The sequence below is a fragment of the Aquarana catesbeiana genome, linkage group LG04 (genome assembly GCF_042186555.1).
Source record: "Aquarana catesbeiana isolate 2022-GZ linkage group LG04, ASM4218655v1, whole genome shotgun sequence".
Lineage (NCBI taxonomy): Eukaryota > Metazoa > Chordata > Amphibia > Anura > Ranidae > Aquarana > Aquarana catesbeiana.
The window spans coordinates 37729771-37754217 of NC_133327.1; the positions used below are offsets into that span (position 1 = coordinate 37729771).

Consider the following 24447-nt stretch of genomic DNA (forward strand, 5'->3'; position numbering starts at 1 on the left):
GAGTAGAGATGAGGCCTGTTGAGAACTTTGAAGATGGGAGAAACTGGGAGAAATAGATACACCAGTGTTAAATTCCACAGGTGTTCTGAAGCATCCATGTCCTCTGAACTTGAAAACTTGTCTTTGGACAGAAAACTTTGACAAAGATGGTGTTGGGTGGGGTGGTCATAAGATGAATTTCCCTAATTGTCATGTACTGCTAAATTTGGGCAACGAGGACAACTTAGCCCCTCCCTCCTGCTCCTGGTAAAAGTACTTAGGGTTGCAGATATACTCTTTAAATACAGCTCTCTGCATCATCATTTTGCCTTGGCAATCGGCAGACCACGCAAACTACATCCACAAACAGCAAGTTAGCAGCTTCTGCTATCACTGGCCTTTGTGGCCATAAGACACAAATTCATATTCCAAGAAGAAATCTATGCTGAGCCTCCAAAGAAGGTCACGCTGACCACGCTCTATACATCCACAACCATCCATGTTAGCAGCCACTTCTGCTATCACTGGCCTTTGTGGCTGTGAGACACAAATTCATATTCCAAGAAGAAATCTACACTGGCCACGCTCACTATATCCACAACCAGCCACGTTAGCAGCAGCTTCTGCTATCACTGGCCTTTGTGACCGTAAGACACAAATTCATATTCCAAGAAGAAATCTACACTGCGCCTCCAAAGTAGGTCCCACCGAGATTCGAACTCGGATCGCTGGATTCAAAGTCCAGAGTGCTAACCATTACACCATGGAACCCTTGAGCAATCTCATACTCTCTCCATTTTGTTGTATACATATGTCCGGAGGTTAAGCCCCCTTCCCCTTTAACCCTATTAAATTTGAATCTTAATAGAACTTACCCTGAGACCAACTCCAGAACATGTTGCATACCAAGGGGAAAGAAAGGGTCAAAAAGACCTCTCCAAGGCAAAATTAATGTATCTGCTGCAGGTTAGGCTGGTGGTGGGCTTTAGGAGAGAACAAATGATCTGAGAAGAGCACACTGGGCTCGCTGGCCTATACCTTTCAAACTGCGTGCCCACAGATGTATTCTTTGCAGCACAAGAGTGCAGGAACTGTTTATGATGGAGGAAGTCCAGAGATGGTGCAAGCAGAATTGGAGTTTCAGGAGTGAGTAATGGGAGAACAGAAAATCAAGGTCTTTGGGGCCAAAATGGGATGCTGGCAATCACTGTGGAGGAATAGAGATGAGGCCTGTTGAGAACTTTGAAGATGGGAGAAACTGGGAGAAATAGATACACCAGTGTTAAATTCCACAGGTGTTCTGAAGCATCCATGTACTCTGAACTTGAAAACTTGTCTTTGGACAGAAAACTTTGACAAAGATGGTGTTGGGTGGGGTGGTCATAAGATGAATTTCCCTAATTGTCATGTACTGCTAAATTTGAGCAACGAGGACAACTTAGCTTCTCCCTCCTGCTCCTGGTAAAAGTACTTAGGGTTGCAGATATACTCTTTAAATACAGCTCTCTGCGTCATCATTTTGCCTTGGCAATCGGCTGACCACGCAAACTACATCCACAAACAGCAAGTTAGCAGCTTCTGCTATCACTGGCCTTTGTGGCCATAAGACACAAATTCATATTCCAAGAAGAAATCTACGCTGAGCCTCCAAAGAAGGTCACGCTGACCACGCTCAATACATCCACAACCAGCCATGTTAGCAGCCACTTCTGCTATCACTGGCCTTTGTGGCTGTGAGACACAAATTCATATTCCAAGAAGAAATCTACACTGCACCTCCAAAGTAGGTCCCACCGAGATTCAAACTCGGATCGCTGGATTCAAAGTCCAGAGTGCTAACCATTACACCATGGAACCCTTGAGCAATCTCATACGCTCTCCATTTTGTTGTATACATATGTCCGGAGGTTAAGCCCCCTTCCCCTTTAACCCTATTAAATTTGAATCTTAATAGAACTTACCCTGAGACCAACTCCAGAACATGTTGCATACCAAGGGGAAAGAAAGGGTCAAAAAGACCTCTCCAAGGCAAAATTAATATATCTGCTGCAGGTTAGGCTGGTGGTGGGCTTTAGGAGAGAACAAATGATCTGAGAAGAGCACACTGGGCTCGCTGGTCTATGCCTTTCAAACTGCGTGCCCACAGATGTATTCTTTGCAGGACAAGAGTGCAGGAACTGTTTATGATGGAGGAAGTCCAGAGATGGTGCAAGCAGAATTGGAGTTTCAGGAGTGAGTAATTGGAGAACAGGAAATCAAGGTCTTTGGGGCCAAAATGGGATGCTGGCAATCACTGTGGAGGAGTAGAGATGAGGCCTGTTGAGAACTTTGAAGATGGGAGAAACTGGGAGAAATAGATATACCAGTGTTAAATTCCACAGGTGTTCTGAAGCATCCATGTCCTCTGAACTTGAAAACTTGTCTTTGGACAGAAAACTTTGACAAAGATGGTGTTGGGTGGGGTGGTCATAAGATGAATTTCCCTAATTGTCATGTACTGCTAAATTTGAGCAACGAGGAGAACTGAGCCCCTCCCTCCTGCTCCTGGTAAAAGTACTTAGGGTTGCAGATATACTCTTTAAATACAGCTCTCTGCGTCATCATTTTGCCTTGGCAATCGGCTGACCACGCAAACTACATCCACAAACAGCAAGTTAGCAGCTTCTGTTATCACTGGCCTTTGTGGCCATAAGACACAAATTCATATTCCAAGAAGAAATCTATGCTGAGCCTCCAAAGAAGGTCATGCTGACCACGCTCAATACATCCACAACCAGCCATTTCTGCTATCACTGGCCTTTGTGGCTGTGAGACACAAATTCATATTCCAAGAAGAAATCTACACTGGCCACGCTCACTATATCCACAACCAGCCACGTTAGCAGCAGCTTCTGCTATCACTGGCCTTTGTGACCGTAAGACACAAATTCATATTCCAAGAAGAAATCTACACTGCGCCTCCAAAGTAGGTCCCACCGAGATTTGAACTCGGATCACTGGATTCAAAGTCCAGAGTGCTAACCATTACGCTATGGAACCCTTGAGCAATCTCATACGCTCTCCATTTTGTTGTATACATATGTCCGGAGGTTAAGCCCCCTTCCCCTTTAACCCTATTAAATTTGAATCTTAATAGAACTTACCCTGAGACCAACTCCAGAACATGTTGCATACCAAGGGGAAAGAAAGGGTCAAAAAGACCTCTCCAAGGCAAAATTAATGTATCTGCTGCAGGTTAGGCTGGTGGTGGGCTTTAGGAGAGAACAAATGATCTGAGAAGAGCACACTGGGCTCGCTGGCCTATGCCTTTCAAACTGCATGCCCACAGATGTATTCTTTGCAGGACAAGAGTGCAGGAACTGTTTATGATGGAGGAAGTCCAGAGATGGTGCAAGCAGAATTGGAGTTTCAGGAGCGAGTAATGGGAGAACAGGAAATCAAGGTCTTTGGGGCCAAAATAGGATGCTGGCAATCACTGTGGAGGAGTAGAGATGAGACCTGTTGAGAACTTTGAACATGGGAGAAACTGGGAGAAATAGATACACCAGTGTTAAATTCCAAAGGTGTTCTGAAGCATCCATGTCCTCTGAACTTGAAAACTTGTCTTTGGACAGAAAACTTTGACAAAGATGGTGTTGGGTGGGGTGGTCATAAGATGAATTTCCCTAATTGTCATGTACTGCTAAATTTGAGCAACGAGGAGAACTTAGCCCCTCCCTCCTGCTCCTGGTAAAAGTACTTAGGGTTGCAGATATACTCTTTAAATACAGCTCTCTGCGTCATCATTTTGCCTTGGCAATCGGCAGACCACGCAAACTACATCCACAAACAGCAAGTTAGCAGCTTCTGCTATCACTGGCCTTTGTGGCCATAAGACACAAATTCATATTCCAAGAAGAAATCTACGCTGAGCCTCCAAAGAAGGTCACGCTGACCACGCTCAATACATCCACAACCATCCATGTTAGCAGCCACTTCTGCTATCACTGGCCTTTGTGGCTGTGAGACACAAATTCATATTCTAAGAAGAAATCTACACTGGCCACGCTCACTATATCCACAACCAGCCACATTAGCAGCAGCTTCTGCTATCACTGGCCTTTGTGACCGTAAGACACAAATTCATATTCCAAGAAGAAATCTACACTGCGCCTCCAAAGTAGGTCCCACCGAGATTCGAACTCGGATCGCTGGATTCAAAGTCCAGAGTGCTAACCATTACACCATGGAACCCTTGAGCAATCTCATACGCTCTCCATTTTGTTGTATACATATGTCCGGAGGTTAAGCCCCCTTCCCCTTTAACCCTATTAAATTTGAATCTTAATAGAACTTACCCTGAGACCAACTCCAGAACATGTTGCATACCAAGGGGAAAGAAAGGGTCAAAAAGACCTCTCCAAGGCAAAATTAATATATCTGCTGCAGGTTAGGCTGGTGGTGGGCTTTAGGAGAGAACAAATGATCTGAGAAGAGCACACTGGGCTCGCTGGTCTATGCCTTTCAAACTGCGTGCCCACAGATGTATTCTTTGCAGGACAAGAGTGCAGGAACTGTTTATGATGGAGGAAGTCCAGAGATGGTGCAAGCAGAATTGGAGTTTTAGGAGTGAGTAATTGGAGAACAGGAAATCAAGGTCTTTGGGGCCAAAATGGGATGCTGGCAATCACTGTGGAGGAGTAGAGATGAGGCCTGTTGAGAACTTTGAAGATGGGAGAAACTGGGAGAAATAGATATACCAGTGTTAAATTCCACAGGTGTTCTGAAGCATCCATGTCCTCTGAACTTGAAAACTTGTCTTTGGACAGAAAACTTTGACAAAGATGGTGTTGGGTGGGGTGGTCATAAGATGAATTTCCCTAATTGTCATGTACTGCTAAATTTGAGCAACGAGGAGAACTGAGCCCCTCCCTCCTGCTCCTGGTAAAAGTACTTAGGGTTGCAGATATACTCTTTAAATACAGCTCTCTGCGTCATCATTTTGCCTTGGCAATCAGCTGACCACGCAAACTACATCCACAAACAGCAAGTTAGCAGCTTCTGTTATCACTGGCCTTTGTGGCCATAAGACACAAATTCATATTCCAAGAAGAAATCTATGCTGAGCCTCCAAAGAAGGTCATGCTGACCACGCTCAATACATCCACAACCAGCCATGTTAGCAGCCACTTCTGCTATCACTGGCCTTTGTGGCTGTGAGACACAAATTCATATTCCAAGAAGAAATCTACACTGGCCACGCTCACTATATCCACAACCAGCCACGTTAGCAGCAGCTTCTGCTATCACTGGCCTTTGTGACCGTAAGACACAAATTCATATTCCAAGAAGAAATCTACACTGCGCCTCCAAAGTAGGTCTCTCCGAGATTTGAACTCGGATCGCTGGATTCAAAGTCCAGAGTGCTAACCATTACGCTATGGAACCCTTGAGCAATCTCATACCCTCTCCATTTTGTTGTATACATATGTCCGGAGGTTAAGCCCCCTTCCCCTTTAACCCTATTAAATTTGAATCTTAATAGAACTTACCCTGAGACCAACTCCAGAACATGTTGCATACCAAGGGGAAAGAAAGGGTCAAAAAGACCTCTCCAAGGCAAAATTAATGTATCTGCTGCAGGTTAGGCTGGTGGTGGGCTTTAGGAGAGAACAAATGATCTGAGAAGAGCACACTGGGCTCGCTGGCCTATGCCTTTCAAACTGCGTGCCCACAGATGTATTCTTTGCAGGACAAGAGTGCAGGAACTGTTTATGATGGAGGAAGTCCAGAGATGGTGCAAGCAGAATTGGAGTTTCAGGAGTGAGTAATGGGAGAACAGGAAATCAAGGTCTTTGGGGCCAAAATGGGATGCTGGCAATCACTGTGGAGGAGTAGAGATGAGGCCTGTTGAGAACTTTGAACATGGGAGAAATAGATACACCAGTGTTAAATTCCACAGGTGTTCTGAAGCATCCATGTCCTCTGTACTTGAAAACTTGTCTTTGGACAGAAAACTTTGACAAAGATGGTGTTGGGTGGGGTGGTCATAAGATGAATTTCCCTAATTGTCATGTACTGCTAAATTTGAGCAACGAGGAGAACTTAGCCCCTCCCTCCTGCTCCTGGTAAAAGTACTTAGGGTTGCAGATATACTCTTTAAATACAGCTCTCTGCGTCATCATTTTGCCTTGGCAATCGGCTGACCACGCAAACTACATCCACAAACAGCAAGTTAGCAGCTTCTGCTATCACTGGCCTTTGTGGCCATAAGACACAAATTCATATTCCAAGAAGAAATCTATGCTGAGGATCCAAAGAAGGTCACGCTGACCACGCTCAATACATCCACAACCAGCCATGTTAGCAGCCACTTCTGCTATCACTGGCCTTTGTGGCTGTGAGACACAAATTCATATTCCAAGAAGAAATCTACACTGGCCACGCTCACTATATCCACAACCAGCCACGTTAGCAGCAGCTTCTGCTTTCACTGGCCTTTGTGACCGTAAGACACAAATTCATATTCCAAGAAGAAATCTACACTGCGCCTCGAAAGTAGGTCCCACTGGGATTTGAACTCGGATTGCTGGATTCAAAGTCCAGAGTGTTAACCATTACACCATGGAAACCTTGAGCAAGCTCATATGCTCTCCATTTTGTTGTATACATATTTCCGGAGGTTAAGCCCCCTTCCCCTTTAACCCTATTAAATTTGAATCTTAATAGAACTTACCCTGAGACCAACTCCAAAAATTTGTCTTTGGACAGAAAACTTTGACAAAGATGGTGTTGAGTGGGGTGGTCATAACATGAATTTCCCTAATTGTCATGTACTGCTAAATTTGAGCAACGAGGAAAACTTAGCTCCTCGCTCCTGGTAAAAGTACTTAGGGTTGCAGATATACTCATTAAATACAGCTCTCTGTGTCATCATTTTGCCTTGGCAATCGGCTGACCACGCAAACTACATCCACAAACAGCCACGTTAACAGCTTCTGCTATCACTGGCCTTTGTGGCCATAAGACACAAATTCATATTCCAAGAAGAAATCTACGCTGAGCCTCCAAAGAAGGTCACGCTGGCCACGCTCAATACATCCACAACCAGCCATGTTAGCAGCCTTTTCTGCTATCACTGGCCTTTGTGGCCGTAAGACACAAATTCATATTCCAAGAAGAAATCTACACTGGCCACGCTCACGATATCCACAACCAGCCACGTTAGCAGCAGCTTCTGCTATCACTGGCCTTTGTGGCCGTAAGACACAAATTCATATTCCAAGAAAAAAAACTACTCTGAGCCTTGAAAGCAGGTCCCACTGAGATTCGAACACGGATCGCTGGATTCAAAGTCCAGAGTGCTAGCCATTACACCATGGAACCCTTGAGCAAGCTAATATGCTCTCCATTTTGTTGTATACATATGTCCGGAGGTTAAGCCCCCTTCCCCTTTAACCCTATTAAATTTGAATCTTAATAGAACTTACCCTGAGACCAACTCCAGAACATGTTGCATACCAAGGGGAAAGAAAGGGTCAAAAGGACCTCTCCAAGGCAAAATTAATGTATCTGCTGCAGGTTAGGCTGGTGGTGGGCTTTAGGAGAGAACAAATGATCTGTGAAGAGCACACTGGGCTCGCTGGCCTATGCCTTTCAAACTGCGTGCCCACAGATGTATTCTTTGCAGGACAAGAGTGCAGGAACTGTTTATGATGGAGGAGGTCCAGAGATGGTGCAAGCAGAATTGGAGTTTCAGGAGTGAGTAATGGGAGAACAGAAAATCAAGGTCTTTGGGGCCAATATGGGATGCTGGCAATCACTGTGGAGGAGTAGAGATGAGGCCTATTGAGAACTTTGAAGATGGGAGAAACTGGGAGAAATAGATACACCAGTGTTAAATTCCACAGGTGTTCTGAAGCATCCATGTCCTCTGAACTTGAAAACTTGTCTTTGGACAGAAAACTTTGACAAAGATGGTGTTGGGTGGGGTGGTCATAAGATGAATTTCCCTAATTGTCATGTACTGCTAAATTTGAGCAACGAGGACAGCTTAGCCCCTCCCTCCTGCTCCTGGTAAAAGTACTTAGGGTTGCAGATATACTCTTTAAATACAGCTCTCTGCATCATCATTTTGCCTTGGCAATCGGCAGACCACGCAAACTACATCCACAAACAGCAAGTTAGCAGCTTCTGCTATCACTGGCCTTTGTGGCCATAAGACACAAATTCATATTCCAAGAAGAAATCTACGCTGAGCCTCCAAAGAAGGTCACGCTGGCCGCGCTCAATACATCCACAACCAGCCATGTTAGCAGCCACTTCTGCTATCACTGGCCTTTGTGGCCGTAAGACACAAATTCATATTCCAAGAAGAAATGTACACTGGCCACACTCACTATATCCACAACCAGCCACGTTAGCAGCAGCTTCTGCAATCACTGGCCTTTGTGGCCATAAGACACAAATTCATATTCCAAGAAGAAATCTACACTGAGCCTCCAAAGCAGGTCCCACCGAGATTTGAACTCGGATCGCTGGATTCAAAGCCCAGAGTGCTAACCATTACACCATGGAACCCTTGAGCAAGTTTGTATGCTCTCCATTTATTTGTATACATATTTCCGGAGGTTAAGCCCCCTTCCCCTTTAACCCTATTAAATTTGAATCTTAATAGAACTTACCCTGAGACCAACTCCAAAAACTTGTCTTTGGACAGAAAACTTTGACAAAGATGGTGTTGAGTGGGGTGGTCATAACATGAATTTCCCTAATTGTCATGTACTGCTAAATTTGAGCAACGAGGAAAACTTAGCTCCTCGCTCCTTCTAAAAGTACTTAGGGTTGCAGATATACTCATTAAATACAGCTCTCTGCATCATCATTTTGCCTTGGCAATCGGCTGACCATGCAAACTACATCCACAAACAGCAAGTTAGCAGCTTCTGCTATCACTGGCCTTTGTGGCCAAAAGACACAAATTCATATTCCAAGAAGAAATCTACGCTGAGCCTCCAAAGAAGGTCACGCTGGCCACGCTCAATACATCCACAACCAGCCATGTTAGAAGCCACTTCTGCTATCACTGGCCTTTGTGGTCGTAAGACACAAATTCATATTCCAAGAAGAAATCTACACTGGCCACGCTCACTATATCCACAACCAGCCACGTTAGCAGCAGTTTCTGCTATCACTGGCCTTTGTGACCTGAAGACACAAATTCATATTCCAAGAAGAAATCTACACTGAGCCTTTAAAGCTGGTCCCACCGAGATTTGAACTTGGATTAGCTGGATTCAAAGTCCAGAGTGCTAACCAGTACACCATGGAACCATTGAGCAAGTTCCTATGCTCTCCATTTTGTTGTATACATATGTCCGGAGGTTAAGCCCCCTTCCCCTTTAACCCTATTAAATTTGAATCTTAATAGAACTTACCCTGGAACCAACTCCAGAACATGTTGCATACCAAAGGGAAAGAAAGGGTCAAAAAGACATCTCCAAGGCAAAATTAATGTATCTGCTGCAGTTTAGGCTGGTGGTGGGCTTTAGGAGAGAACAAGTGATCTGTGAAGAGCACACTGGGCTCGCTGGCCTATTCCTTTCAAACTGCGTGCCCACAGATGTATTCTTTGCAGGACAAGAGTGCAGGAACTGTTTATGATGGAGGAGGTCCAGAGATGGTGCAAGCAGAATTGGAGTTTCTGGAGTGAGTAATGGGAGAACAGGAAATCAAGGTCTTTGGGGCCAAAACGGGATGCTGGCAATCACTGTGGAGGAGTAGATATGAGGCCTGTTGAGAACTTTGAAGATGGGAGAAATAGATACACCAGTGTTAAATTCCACAGGTGTTCTGAAGCATCCATGTCCTCTGAACTTGAAAACTTGTCTTTGGACAGAAAACTTTGACAAAGATGGTTTTGGGTGGGGTGGTCATAAGACGAATTTCCCTAATTGTCATGTACTGCTAAATTTGAGCAGCGAGGACAACTTAGCCCCTCCCTCCTGCTCCTGGTAAAAGTACTTAGGGTTGCAGATATACTCTTTAAATACAGCTCTCTGCGTCATCATTTTGCCTTGGCAATCCGCTGACCACGCAAACTACATCCACAAACAGCAAGTTAGCAGCTTCTGCTATCACTGGCCTTTGTGGCCATAAGACACAAATTCATATTCCAAGAAGAAATCTACGCTGAGCCTCCAAAGAAGGTCACGCTGACCACGCTCAATACATCCACAACCAGCCATGTTAGCAGCCACTTCTGCTATCACTGGCCTTTGTGGCTGTGAGACACAAATTCATATTCCAAGAAGAAATCTACACTGGCCACGCTCACTATATCCACAACCAGCCACGTTAGCAGCAGCTTCTGCTATCACGGGCCTTTGTGACCATAAGACACAAATTCATATTCCAAGAAGAAATCTACACTGGCCATGCTCACTATATCCACAACCAGCCACGTTAGCAGCAGCTTCTGTTATCACTGGCCTTTGTGGCCGTAAGACAAAAATTCATATTCCAAGAAGAAATCTACACTAAGCCTCCAAAGTAGGTCCCACCAAGATACAAACTCAGATGGCTGGATTCAAAGTCAAGAGTGCTAACCATTACACTATAGAACTCTTGAGCAAGCTCATATGCTCTCCATTTTGTTGTATATATATGTCCGGAGGTTAAGCCCCCTTCCCCTTTAACCCTAATAAATATGAATATTAATAGAACTTACCCTGAGACCAACTCCAGAACATATTGCATACCAAGGGGAAAGAAAGGGGTCAAAAAGACCTCTCCAAGGCAAAATTAATTTTTCTGCTGCAGGTTAGGCTGGTGGTGGGCTTTAGGAGAGAACAAATGATCTGTGAAGAGCACACTGGGCTCGCTGGCCTATGCCTTTCAAACTGCGTGCCCACAGATGTATTCTTTGTAGGACAAGAGTGCAGGAACTGTTTATGATGGAGGAGGTCCAGAGATGGTGCAAGCAGAATTGGAGTTTTAGGAGTGAGTAATGGGAGAACAGGAAATCAAGGTCTTTGGGGCCAATATGGGATGCTGGCAATCACTGTGGAGGAGTAGAGATGAGGCCTGTTGAGAACTTTGAAGATGGGAGAAACTGGGAGAAATAGATACACCAGTGTTAAATTCCACAGGTGTTCTGAAGCATCCATGTCCTCTGAACTTGAAAACTTGTCTTTGGACAGAAAACTTTGACAAAGATGGTGTTGGGTGGGGTGGTCATAAGATGAATTTCCCTAATTGTCATGTACTGCTAAATTTGAGCAACGAGGACAACTTAGCCCCTCGCTCCTGGTAAAAGTACTTAGGGTTGCAGATATACTCTTTAAATACAGCTCTCTGCGTCATCATTTTGCCTTGGCAATCGGCTGACCATGCAAACTACATCCACAAACAGCAAGTTAGCAGCTTCTGCTATCACTGGCCTTTGTGGCCAAAAGACACAAATTCATATTCCAAGAAGAAATCTACGCTGAGCCTCCAAAGAAGGTCACGCTGGCCACGCTCAATACATCCACAACCAGCCATGTTAGAAGCCACTTCTGCTATCACTGGCCTTTGTGGTCGTAAGACACAAATTCATATTCCAAGAAGAAATCTACACTGGCCACGCTCACTATATCCACAACCAGCCATGTTAGCAGCAGCTTCTGCTATCACTGGCCTTTGTGACCGTAAGACACAAATTCATATTCCAAGAAGAAATCTACACTGCGCCTCCAAAGTAGGTCCCACCGAGATTCGAACTCGGATCGCTGGATTCAAAGTCCAGAGTGCTAACCGTTACACCATGGAACCCTTGAGCAATCTCATATGCTCTCCATTTTGTTGTATACATATGTCCGGAGGTTAAGCCCCCTTCCCCTTTAACCCTATTAAATTTGAATCTTAATAGAACTTACCCTGAGACCAACTCCAGAACATGTTGCATACCAAGTGGAAATAAAGGGTCAAAAAGACCTCTCCAAGGCAAAATTAATATATCTGCTGCAGGTTAGGCTGGTGGTGGGCTTTAGGAGAGAACAAATGATCTGAGAAGAGCACACTGGGCTCGCCGGTCTATGCCTTTCAAACTGCGTGCCCACAGATGTATTCTTTGCAGGACAAGAGTGCAGGAACTGTTTATGATGGAGGAAGTCCAGAGATGGTGCAAGCAGAATTGGAGTTTCAGGAGTGAGTAATTGGAGAACAGGAAATCAAGGTCTTTGGGGCCAAAATGGGATGCTGGCAATCACTGTGGAGGAGTAGAGATGAGGCCTGTTGAGAACTTTGAAGATGGGAGAAACTGGGAGAAATAGATATACCAGTGTTAAATTCCACAGGTGTTCTGAAGCATCCATGTCCTCTGAACTTGAAAACTTGTCTTTGGACAGAAAACTTTGACAAAGATGGTGTTGGGTGGTCATAAGATGAATTTCCCTAATTGTCATGTACTGCTAAATTTGAGCAACGAGGACAACTTAGCCCCTCCCTCCTGCTCCTGGTAAAAGTACTTAGGGTTGCAGATATACTCTTCAAATACAGCTCTCTGCATCATCATTTTGCCTTGGCAATCGGCAGACCACGCAAACTACATCCACAAACAGCAAGTTAGCAGCTTCTGCTATCACTGGCCTTTGTGGCCATAAGACACAAATTCATATTCCAAGAAGAAATCTACGCTGAGCCTCCAAAGAAGGTCACGCTGACCACGCTCAATACATCCACAACCAGCCATGTTAGCAGCCACTTCTGCTATCACTGGCCTTTGTGGCTGTGAGACACAAATTCATATTCTAAGAAGAAATCTACACTGGCCACGCTCACTATATCCACAACCAGCCACATTAGCAGCAGCTTCTGCTATCACTGGCCTTTGTGACCGTAAGACACAAATTCATATTCCAAGAAGAAATCTACACTGCGCCTCCAAAGTAGGTCCCACCGAGATTCGAACTCGGATCGCTGGATTCAAAGTCCAGAGTGCTAACCATTACACCATGGAACCCTTGAGCAATCTCATATGCTCTCCATTTTGTTGTATACATATGTCCGGAGGTTAAGCCCCCTTCCCCTTTAACCCTATTAAATTTGAATCTTAATAGAACTTACCCTGAGACCAACTCCAGAACATGTTGCATACCAAGGGGAAAGAAAGGGTCAAAAAGACCTCTCCAAGGCAAAATTAATATATCTGCTGCAGGTTAGGCTGGTGGTGGGCTTTAGGAGAGAACAAATGATCTGAGAAGAGCACACTGGGCTCGCTGGTCTATGCCTTTCAAACTGCGTGCCCACAGATGTATTCTTTGCAGGACAAGAGTGCAGGAACTGTTTATGATGGAGGAAGTCCAGAGATGGTGCAAGCAGAATTGGAGTTTCAGGAGTGAGTAATGGGAGAACAGGAAATCAAGGTCTTTGGGGCCAAAATGGGATGCTGGCAATCACTGTGGAGGAGTAGAGATGAGGCCTGTTGAGAACTTTGAAGATGGGAGAAACTGGGAGAAATAGATACACCAGTGTTAAATTCCACAGGTGTTCTGAAGCATCCATGTCCTCTGAACTTGAAAACTTGTCTTTGGACAGAAAACTTTGACAAAGATGGTGTTGGGTGGGGTGGTCATAAGATGAATTTCCCTAATTGTCATGTACTGCTAAATTTGAGCAACGAGGAGAACTTAGCCCCTCCCTCCTGCTCCTGGTAAAAGTACTTAGGGTTGCAGATATACTCTTTAAATACAGCTCTCTGCGTCATCATTTTGCCTTGGCAATCGGCTGACCACGCAAACTACATCCACAAACAGCAAGTTAGCAGCTTCTGCTATCACTGGCCTTTGTGGCCATAAGACACAAATTCATATTCCAAGAAGAAATCTATGCTGAGCCTCCAAAGAAGGTCACGCTGACCACGCTCAATACATCCACAACCAGCCATGTTAGCAGCCACTTCTGCTATCACTGGCCTTTGTGGCTGTGAGACACAAATTCATATTCCAAGAAGAAATCTACACTGGCCACGCTCACTATATCCACAACCAGCCACGTTAGCAGCAGCTTCTGCTATCACTGGCCTTTGTGACCGTAAGACACAAATTCATATTCCAAGAAGAAATCTACACTGCGTCTCCAAAGTAGGTCCCACTGAGATTCGAACTCGGATCGCCGGATTCAAAGTCCAGAGTGCTAACCATTACACCATGGAACCCTTGAGCAATCTCATACGCTCTCCATTTTGTTGTATACATATGTCCGGAGGTTAAGCCCCCTTCCCCTTTAACCCTATTAAATTTGAATCTTAATAGAACTTACCCTGAGACCAACTCCAGAACATGTTGCATACCAAGGGGTAAGAAAGGGTCAAAAAGACCTCTCCAAGGCAAAATTAATGTATCTGCTGCAGGTTAGGCTGGTGGTGGGCTTTAGGAGAGAACAAATGATCTGAGAAGAGCACACTGGGCTCGCTGGCCTATGCCTTTCAAACTGCGTGCCCACAGATGTATTCTTTGCAGGACAAGAGTGCAGGAACTGTTTATGATGGAGGAAGTCCAGAGATGGTGCAAGCAGAATTGGAGTTTCAGGAGTGAGTAATGGGAGAACAGAAAATCAAGGTCTTTGGGGCCAAAATGGGATGCTGGCAATCACTGTGGAGGAGTAGAGATGAGGCCTGTTGAGAACTTTGAAGATGGGAGAAACTGGGAGAAATAGATACACCAGTGTTAAATTCCACAGGTGTTCTGAAGCATCCATGTCCTCTGAACTTGAAAACTTGTCTTTGGACAGAAAACTTTGACAAAGATGGTGTTGGGTGGGGTGGTCATAAGATGAATTTCCCTAATTGTCATGTACTGCTAAATTTGAGCAACGAGGACAACTTAGCCCCTCCCTCCTGCTCCTGGTAAAAGTACTTAGGGTTGCAGATATACTCTTTAAATACAGCTCTCTGCATCATCATTTTGCCTTGGCAATCGGCAGACCACGCAAACTACATCCACAAACAGCAAGTTAGCAGCTTCTGCTATCACTGGCCTTTGTGGCCATAAGACACAAATTCATATTCCAAGAAGAAATCTACGCTGAGCCTCCAAAGAAGGTCACGCTGACCACGCTCAATACATCCACAACCATCCATGTTAGCAGCCACTTCTGCTATCACTGGCCTTTGTGGCTGTGAGACACAAATTCATATTCCAAGAAGAAATCTACACTGGCCACGCTCACTATATCCACAACCAGCCACGTTAGCAGCAGCTTCTGCTATCACTGGCCTTTGTGACCGTAAGACACAAATTCATATTCCAAGAAGAAATCTACACTGCGCCTCCAAAGTAGGTCCCACCGAGATTTGAACTCGGATCGCTGGATTCAAAGTCCACAGTGCTAACCATTACACCATAGAACCCTTGAGCAATCTCATACACTCTCCATTTTGTTGTATACATATGTCCGGAGGTTAAGCCCCCTTCCCCTTTAACCCTATTAAATTTGAATCTTAATAGAACTTACCCTGAGACCAACTCCAGAACATGTTGCATACCAAGGGGAAAGAAAGGGTCAAAAAGACCTCTCCAAGGCAAAATTAATGTATCTGCTGCAGGTTAGGCTGGTGGTGGGCTTTAGGAGAGAACAAATGATCTGAAAAGAGCACACTGGGCTCGCTGGCCTATGCCTTTCAAACTGCGTGCCCACAGATGTATTCTTTGCAGGACAAGAGTGCAGGAACTGTTTATGATGGAGGAAGTCCAGAGATGGTGCAAGCAGAATTGGAGTTTCAGGAGTGAGTAATGGGAGAACAGGAAATCAAGGTCTTTGGGGCCAAAATGGGATGCTGGCAATCACTGTGGAGGAGTAGAGATGAGGACTGTTGAGAACTTTGAAGATGGGAGAAACTGGGAGAAATAGATACACCAGTGTTAAATTCCACAGGTGTTCTGAAGCATCCATGTCCTCTGATCTTGAAAACTTGTCTTTGGACAGAAAACTTTGACAAAGATGGTGTTGGGCGGGGTGGTCATAAGATGAATTTCCCTAATTGTCATGTACTGGTAAATTTGAGCAACGAGGAGAACTTAGCCCCTCCCTCCTGCTCCTGGTAAAAGTACTTAGGGTTGCAGATATACTTTTTAAATACAGCTCTCTGCGTCATCATTTTGCCTTGGCAAACGGCTGACCACGCAAACTACATCCACAAACAGCAAGTTAGCAGCTTCTGCTATCACTGGCCTTTGTGGCCATAAGACACAAATTCATATTCCAAGAAGAAATCTACGCTGAGCCTCCAAAGAAGGTCACGCTGACCACGCTCAATACATCCACAACCAGCCATGTTAGCAGCCACTTCTGCTATCACTGGCCTTTGTGGCTGTGAGACACAAATTCATATTCCAAGAAGAAATCTACACTGGCCACGCTCACTATATCCACAACCAGCCACGTTAGCAGCAGCTTCTGCTATCACTGGCCTTTGTGACCGTAAGACACAAATTCATATTCCAAGAAGAAATCTACACTGCGCCTCCAAAGTAGGTCCCACCGAGATTCGAACTCGGATCGCTGGATTCAAAGTCCAGAGTGCTAACCACTACACCATGGAACCCTTGAGCAATCTCATATGCTCTCCATTTTGTTGTATACATATGTCCGGAGGTTAAGCCCCCTTCCCCTTTAACCCTATTAAATTTGAATCTTAATAGAACTTACCCTGAGACCAACTCCAGAACATGTTGCATACCAAGGGGAAAGAAAGGGTCAAAAAGACCTCTCCAAGGCAAAATTAATGTATCTGCTGCAGGTTAGGCGGGTGGTGGGCTTTAGGAGAGAACAAATGATCTAAGAAGAGCACACTGGGCTCGCTGGCCTATACCTTTCAAACTGCATGCCCACAGATGTATTCTTTGCAGGACAAGAGTGCAGGAACTGTTTATGATGGAGGAAGTCCAGAGATGGTGCAAGCAGAATTGGAGTTTCAGGAGTGAGTAATGGGAGAACAGAAAATCAAGGTCTTTGGGGCCAAAATGGGATGCTGGCAATCACTGTGGAGGAGTAGAGATGAGGCCTGTTGAGAACTTTGAAGATGGGAGAAACTGGGAGAAATAGATACACCGGTGTTAAATTCCACAGGTGTTCTGAAGCATCCATGTCCTCTGAACTTGAAAACTTGTCTTTGGACAGAAAACTTTGACAAAGATGGTGTTGGGTGGGGTGGTCATAAGATGAATTTCCCTAATTGTCATGTACTGCTAAATTTGAGCAACGAGGACAACTTAGCTTCTCCCTCCTGCTCCTGGTAAAAGTACTTAGGGTTGCAGATATACTCTTTAAATACAGCTCTCTGCGTCATCATTTTGCCTTGGCAATTGGCTGACCACGCAAACTACATCCACAAACAGCCACGTTAACAGCTTCTGCTATCAATGGCCTTTGTGGCCATAAGACACAAATTCATATTCCAAGAAGAAATCTACGCTGAGCCTCCAAAGAAGGTCATGCTGGCCACGCTCAATACATCCACAACCAGCCATGTTAGCAGCCTTTTCTGCTATCACTGGCCTTTGTGGCCGTAAGACACAAATTCATATTCCAAGAAGAAATCTACACTGGCCACGCTCACGATATCCACAACCAGCCACGTTAGCAGCAGCTTCTGTTATCACTGGCCCTTGTGGCCGTAAGACACAAATTCATATTCCAAGAAGAAATCTACACTGAGCCTCCAAAGCAGGTCCCACCGAGATTCAAACTTGGAGCGCTGGATTCAAAGTCCAGAGTGCTAAGCATTACACCATGGAAACCTTGAGCAAGCTCATATGCTCTCCATTTTGTTGTATACATATTTCCGGAGGTTAAGCCCCCTTCCCCTTTAACCCTATTAAATTTGAATCTTAATAGAACTTACCCTGAGACCAACTCCAAAAACTTGTCTTTGGACAGAAAACTTTGACAATGATGGTGTTGAGTGGGGTGGTCATAACATGAATTTCCCTAATTGTCATGTACTGCTAAATTTGAGCAACGAGGAAAGCTTAGCTCCTCGCTCCTGGTAAAAGTACTTAGGGTTGCAGATATACTCATTAAATACAGCTCTCTGTGTCATCATTTTGCCTTGGCAATCGGCTGACCACGCAAACTACATCCACAAACAGCCACGTTAACAGCTTCTGCTATCACTGGCCTTTGTGGCCATAAGACACAAATTCATATTCCAAGAAGAAATCTACGCTGAGCCTCCAAAGAAGGTCACGCTGGCCACGCTCAATACATCCACAACCAGCCATGTTAGCAGCCTTTTCTGCTATCACTGGCCTTTGTGGCCGTAAGACACAAATTCATATTCCAAGAAGAAATCTACACTGGCCACGCTCACGATATCCACAACCAGCCACGTTAGCAGCAGCTTCTGCTATCACTGGCCTTTGTGGCCGTAAGACACAAATTCATATTCCAAGAAAAAATCCACTCTGGGCCTTGAAAGCAGGTCCCACCGAGATTCGAACACGGATCGCTGGATTCAAAGTCCAGAGTGCTAGCCATTACACCATGGAACCCTTGAGCAAGCTCATATGCTCTCCATTTTGTTGTATACATATGTCCGGAGGTTAAGCCCCCTTCCCCTTTAACCCTATTAAATTTGAATCTTAATAGAACTTACCCTGAGACTAACTCCAGAACATGTTGCATACCAAGGGGAAAGAAAGGGTCAAAAAGACCTCTCCAAGGCAAAATTTATGTATCTGCTGCAGGTTAGGCTGGTGGTGGGCTTTAGGAGAGAACAAATGATCTGTGAAGAGCACACTGGGCTCGCTGGCCTATGCCTTTCAAACTGCGTGCCCACAGATGTATTCTTTGTAGGTCAAGAGTTCAGGAACTGTTTATGATGGAGGAGGTCCAGAGATGGTGCAAGCAGAATTGGAGTTTCAGGAGTGAGTAATGGGAGAACAGGAAATCAAGGTCTTTGGGGCCAATATGGGATGCTGGCAATCACTGTGGAGGAGTAGAGATGAGGCCTGTTGAGAACTTTGAAGATGGGAGAAACTGGGAGAAATAGATACACCAGTGTTAAATTCCACAGGTGTTCTGAAGCATCCATGTCCTCTGAACTTGAAAACTTGTCTTTGGACAGAAAACTTTGACAAAGATGGTGTTGGGTGGGGTGGTCATAAGATGAATTTCCCTAATTGTCATGTACTGCTAAATTTGAGCAACGAGGACAACTTAGCCCCTCGCTCCTGGTAAAAGTACTTAGGGTTGCAGATATACTCTTTAAATACAGCTCTCTGCGTCATCATTTTGCCTTGGCAATCGGCTGATCACGCAAACTACATCCACAAACAGCAAGTTAGCAGCTTCTGCTATCACTGGCCTTTGTGGCCATAAGACACAAATTCATATTCCAAGAAGAAATCTACGCTGAGCCTCCAAAGAAGGTCACGCTGACCACGCTCAATACATCCACAACCAGCCATGTTAGCAGCCACTTCTGCTATCACTGGCCTTTGTGGCTGTGAGACACAAATTCATATTCCAAGAAGAAATCTACACTGGCCACGCTCACTATATCCACAACCAGCCACGTTAGCAGCAGCTTCTGCTATCACTGGCCTTTGTGACCGTAAGACACAAATTCATATTCCAAGAAGAAATCTACACTGCGCCTCCAAAGTAGGTCCCACCAAAATTCGAACTCGGATCGCTGGATTCAAAGTCCAGAATGCTAACCATTACACCATGGAACCCTTGAGCAATCTCATCTGCTCTCCATTTTGTTGTATACATATGTCCGGAGGTTAAGCCCCCTTCCCCTTTAACCCTATTAAATTTGAATCTTAATAGAACTTACCCTGGAACCAACTCCAGAACATGTTGCATACCAAGGGGAAAGAAAGGGTCAAAAAGACCTCTCCAAGGCAAAATTAATGTATCTGCTGCAGTTTAGGCTGGTGGTGGGCTTTAGGAGAGAACAAGTGATCTGTGAAGAGCACACTGGGCTCGCTGGCCTATGCCTTTCAAACTGCGTACCCACAGATGTATTCTTTGCAGGACTAGAGTGCAGGAACTGTTTATGATGGAGGAGGTCCAGAGATAGTGCAAGCAGAATTGGAGTTTCTGGAGTGAGTAATGGGAGAACAGAAAATCAAGGTCTTTGGGGCCAAAACGGGATGCTGGCAATCACTGTGGAGGAGTAGAGATGAGGCCTGTTGAGAACTTTGAAGATGGGAGAAACTGGGAGAAATAGATACACCAGTGTTAAATTCCACAGGTGTTCTGAAGCATCCATGTCCTCTGAACTTGAAAACTTGTCTTTGGACAGAAAACTTTGACAAAGATGGTTTTGGGTGGGGTGGTCATAAGACGAATTTCCCTAATTGTCATGTACTGCTAAATTTGAGCAGCGAGGACAACTTAGCCCCTCCCTCCTGCTCCTGGTAAAAGTACTTAGGGTTGCAGATATACTCTTTAAATACAGCTCTCTGCGTCATCATTTTGCCTTGGCAATCCGCTGACCACGCAAACTACATCCACAAACAGCAAGTTAGCAGCTTCTGCTATCACTGGCCTTTGTGGCCATAAGACACAAATTCATATTCCAAGAAGAAATCTACGCTGAGCCTCCAAAGAAGGTCACGCTGACCACGCTCAATACATCCACAACCAGCCATGTTAGCAGCCACTTCTGCTATCACTGGCCTTTGTGGCTGTGAGACACAAATTCATATTCCAAGAAGAAATCTACACTGGCCACGCTCACTATATCCACAACCAGCCACGTTAGCAGCAGCTTCTGCTATCACGGGCCTTTGTGACCATAACACACAAATTCATATTCCAAGAACAAATCTACACTGGCCATGCTCACTATATCCACAACCAGCCACGTTAGCAGCAGCTTCTGTTATCACTGGCCTTTGTGGCCGTAAGACAAAAATTCATATTCCAAGAAGAAATCTACACTAAGCCTCCAAAGTAGGTCCCACCGAGATACAAACTCAGATGGCTGGATTCAAAGTCAAGAGTGCTAAGCATTACACTATAGAACTCTTGAGCAAGCTCATATGCTCTCCATTTTGTTGTATATATATGTCCGGAGGTTAAGCCCCCTTCCCCTTTAACCCTATTAAATATGAATATTAATAGAACTTACCCTGAGACCAACTCCAGAACATGTTGCATACCAAGGGGAAAGAAAGGGTCAAAAAGACCTCTCCAAGGCAAAATTAATGTATCTGCTGCAGGTTAGGCTGGTGGTGGGCTTTAGGAGAGAACAAATGATCTGAGAAGAGCACACTGGGCTCGCTGGCCTATGGCTTTCAAACTGCGTGCCCACAGATGTATTTTTTGCAGGACAAGAGTGCAGGAACTTTTTATGATGGAGGAGGTCCAGAGATGGTGCAAGCAGAATTGGAATTTCAGGAGTGAGTAATGGGAGAACAGGAAATCAAGGTCTTTGGGGCCAAAATGGGATGCTGCCAATCACTGTGGAGGAGTAGAGATGAGGCCTGTTGAGAACTTTGAAGATGGGAGAAACTGGGAGAAATAGATACACCAGTGTTAAATTCCACAGGTGTTCTGAAGCATCAATGTCCTCTGAACTTGAAAACTTGTCTTTGGACAGAAAACTTTGACAAAGATGGTGTTGAGTGGGGTGGTCATAACATGAATTTCCCTAATTGTCATGTACTGCTAAATTTGAGCAACGAGGAACCCTTAGCTTCTCCCTCCTGCTCCTGGTAAAAGTACTTAGGGTTGCAGATATACTCTTTAAATACAGCTCTCTGCGTCATCATTTTGCCTTGGCAATCGTCTGACCACGCAAACTACATCCACAAACAGCCACGATAGCATCTTCTGCTATCACTGGCCTTTGTGGCCATAAGACACAAATTCATATTCCAAGAAGAAATCTACACTGGCCATGCTCACTATATCCACAACCAGCCATGTTAGCAGCAGCTTCTGTTATCACTGGCCTTTGTGGCTGTAAGACACAAATTCATTTTCCAAGAAGAAATCTACACTGAGTCTCCAAAGTAGTTCCCAACGAGATTCAAATTCAGATGGCTGGATTCAAAGTCAAGAGTGCTAACCATTACACCATAGAACTCTTGAGCAAGCTCATATGCTCTCCATTTTGTTGTATACATATGTCCGGAGCTTAAGCCCCCTTCCCCTTTAACCCTATTAAATTTGAATCTTAATAGAACTTACCCTGAGACCAACTCCAGAACATGTTGCATACCAAGGGGAAAGAAATGGTCAAAAAGACCTCTCCAAGGCAAAATTAATGTATCTGCTGCAGGATAGGCTGGTGGTGGGCTTTAGGAGAGAACAAGTGATCTGTGAAGAGCACACTGGGCTCGCTGGCCTATGCCTTTAAAACTGCGGGCCCGCAGATGTATTCTTTGCAGTACGAGAGTGCAGGAACTGTTTATGATGGAGGAGGTCCAGAGATGGTGCAAGCAGAATTGGAGTTTCTGGAGTGAGTAATGGGAGAACAGGAAATCAAGGTCTTTGGGGCCAAAATGGGATGCTGGCAATCACTGTGGAGGAGTAGAGATGAGGCCTGTTGAGAACTTTGAACATGGGAGAAACTGGGAGAAATAGATACACCAGTGTTAAATTCCACAGGTGTTCTGAAGCATCCATGTCCTCTGAACTTGAAAACTTGTCTTTGGACAGAAAACTTTGACAAAGATGGTGTTGAGTGGGGTGGTCATAAGATGAATTTCCCTAATTGTCATGTACTGCTAAATTTGAGCAACGAGGACAACTTAGCTTCTCCCTCCTGCTCCTGGTAAAAGTACTTAGGGTTGCAGATATACTATTTAAATACAGCTCTCTGCGTCATCATTTTGCCTTGGCAATCGTCTGACCACGCAAACTACATCCACAAACAGCCACGATAGCAACTTCTGCTATCACTGGCCTTTGTGGCCATAAGACACAAATTCATATTCCAAGAAGAAATCTACACTGAGCCTCCAAAGAAGGTCACGCTGGCCACGCTCAATACATCCACAACCAGCCATGTTAGCAGCCACTTCTGCTATTACTGGCCTTTGTGGGCGTAAGACAAAAATTCATATTCCAAGAAGAAATCTACACCGGCCACGCTCACTATATCCACAACCAGCCACGTTAGCAGCAGCTTCTGCTATCACTGGCCTTTGTGGCCGTAAGACACAAATTCATATTCCAAGAAGAAAACTACACTGAGCCTTCAAAGCAGGTCCCACTGAGATTTTAACTCAGATTGCTGGATTCAAAGTCCAGAGTGCTAACCATTACACCATGGAACCCTTGAGCAAGCTCATATGCTCTCCATTTTGTTGTATACATATGTCCGGAGGTTAAGCCCCCTTCCCCTTTAACCCTATTAAATTTGAATCTTAATAGAACTTACCCTGAGACCAACTCCAGAACATGTTGCATACCAAGGGGAAAGAAAGGGTCAAAAAGACCTCTCCAAGGCAAAATTAATGTATCTGCTGCAGGTTAGGCTGGTGGTGGGCTTTAGGAGAGAACAAATGATCTGTTAGAGCACACTGGGCTCGCTGGCCTATGCCTTTCAAACTGCGTGCCCACAGATGTATTCTTTGCAGGACAAGAGTACAGGAACTGTTTATGATGGAGGAGGTCCAGAGATGGTGCCAGCAGAATTGGAGTTTCAGGAGTGAGTAATGGGAGAACAGGAAATCAAGGTCTTTGGGGCCAAAATGAGATGCTGGCAATCACTGTGGAGGAGTAGAGATGAGGCCTGTTGAGAACTTTGAAGATGGGAGAAATAGATACACCAGTGTTAAATTCCACAGGTGTTCTGAAGCATCCATGTCCTCTGAAATTGAAAACTTGTCTTTGGACAGAAAAATTTGACAAAGATGGTGTTGGGTGGGGTGGTCATAAGATGAATTTCCCTAATTGTCATGTATTGCTAATTTTGAGCAACGAGGACAACTTAGCTCCTCGCTCCTGGTAAAAGTACTTAGGGTTGCAGATATACTCTTTAAATACAGCTCTCTGCGTCATCATTTTGCCTTGGCAATCGACTGACCACGCAAACTACATCCACAAACAGCAAGTTAGCAGCTTCTGCTATCACTGGCCTTTGTGACCATAAGACACAAATTCATATTCCAAGAAGAAATCTACGCTGAGCCTCCAAAGAAGGTCACGCTGACCATGCTCAATACATCTACAACCAGCCATGTTAGCAGCCACTTCTGCTATCACTGGCCTTTGTGGCTGTGAGACACAAATTCATATTCCAAGAAGAAATTTACACTGGCCACGCTCACTATATCCACAACCAGCCATGTTGGCAGCAGCTTCTGCTATCACTGGCCTTTGTGGCCGTAAGACACAAATTCATATTCCAAGAAGAAATCTACACTGCGCCTGCAAAGTAGGTCACACCGAGATTCGAACTCGGATTGCTTTATTCAAAGTCCTGAGTGCTAACCATTACACCATGGAACCCTTGAGCAATCTTGTATGCTCTCTATTTTC

General features: G+C 44.8%; 13 non-coding genes across 13 annotated transcripts; all 13 read right to left on the bottom strand.

Moving 5' to 3' along the window:
• Window positions 1-678: 678 nt before the first annotated feature.
• TRNAQ-UUG (transfer RNA glutamine (anticodon UUG)) lies at window positions 679-750 on the bottom strand. Its single transcript has one exon. It is a non-coding gene; the product is annotated as a tRNA-Gln (tRNA).
• Window positions 751-1764: 1014 nt separating this feature from the next.
• TRNAQ-UUG (transfer RNA glutamine (anticodon UUG)) lies at window positions 1765-1836 on the bottom strand. Its single transcript has one exon. It is a non-coding gene; the product is annotated as a tRNA-Gln (tRNA).
• A 1110-nt stretch (window positions 1837-2946) lies between these two features.
• Window positions 2947-3018, bottom strand: TRNAQ-UUG (transfer RNA glutamine (anticodon UUG)). Its single transcript has one exon. It is a non-coding gene; the product is annotated as a tRNA-Gln (tRNA).
• Window positions 3019-4140: 1122 nt separating this feature from the next.
• TRNAQ-UUG (transfer RNA glutamine (anticodon UUG)) lies at window positions 4141-4212 on the bottom strand. The gene has a single exon. It is a non-coding gene; the product is annotated as a tRNA-Gln (tRNA).
• Window positions 4213-8466: 4254 nt separating this feature from the next.
• TRNAQ-UUG (transfer RNA glutamine (anticodon UUG)) lies at window positions 8467-8538 on the bottom strand. Its single transcript has one exon. It is a non-coding gene; the product is annotated as a tRNA-Gln (tRNA).
• Window positions 8539-11700: 3162 nt separating this feature from the next.
• On the bottom strand, window positions 11701-11772 carry TRNAQ-UUG (transfer RNA glutamine (anticodon UUG)). The gene has a single exon. It is a non-coding gene; the product is annotated as a tRNA-Gln (tRNA).
• Window positions 11773-12889: 1117 nt separating this feature from the next.
• Window positions 12890-12961, bottom strand: TRNAQ-UUG (transfer RNA glutamine (anticodon UUG)). Its single transcript has one exon. It is a non-coding gene; the product is annotated as a tRNA-Gln (tRNA).
• A 1122-nt stretch (window positions 12962-14083) lies between these two features.
• On the bottom strand, window positions 14084-14155 carry TRNAQ-UUG (transfer RNA glutamine (anticodon UUG)). Its single transcript has one exon. It is a non-coding gene; the product is annotated as a tRNA-Gln (tRNA).
• Window positions 14156-15277: 1122 nt separating this feature from the next.
• Window positions 15278-15349, bottom strand: TRNAQ-UUG (transfer RNA glutamine (anticodon UUG)). The gene has a single exon. It is a non-coding gene; the product is annotated as a tRNA-Gln (tRNA).
• Window positions 15350-16471: 1122 nt separating this feature from the next.
• On the bottom strand, window positions 16472-16543 carry TRNAQ-UUG (transfer RNA glutamine (anticodon UUG)). The gene has a single exon. It is a non-coding gene; the product is annotated as a tRNA-Gln (tRNA).
• A 1876-nt stretch (window positions 16544-18419) lies between these two features.
• Window positions 18420-18491, bottom strand: TRNAQ-UUG (transfer RNA glutamine (anticodon UUG)). Its single transcript has one exon. It is a non-coding gene; the product is annotated as a tRNA-Gln (tRNA).
• Window positions 18492-19607: 1116 nt separating this feature from the next.
• TRNAQ-UUG (transfer RNA glutamine (anticodon UUG)) lies at window positions 19608-19679 on the bottom strand. The gene has a single exon. It is a non-coding gene; the product is annotated as a tRNA-Gln (tRNA).
• Window positions 19680-23168: 3489 nt separating this feature from the next.
• On the bottom strand, window positions 23169-23240 carry TRNAQ-UUG (transfer RNA glutamine (anticodon UUG)). The gene has a single exon. It is a non-coding gene; the product is annotated as a tRNA-Gln (tRNA).
• Window positions 23241-24447: the final 1207 nt, after the last annotated feature.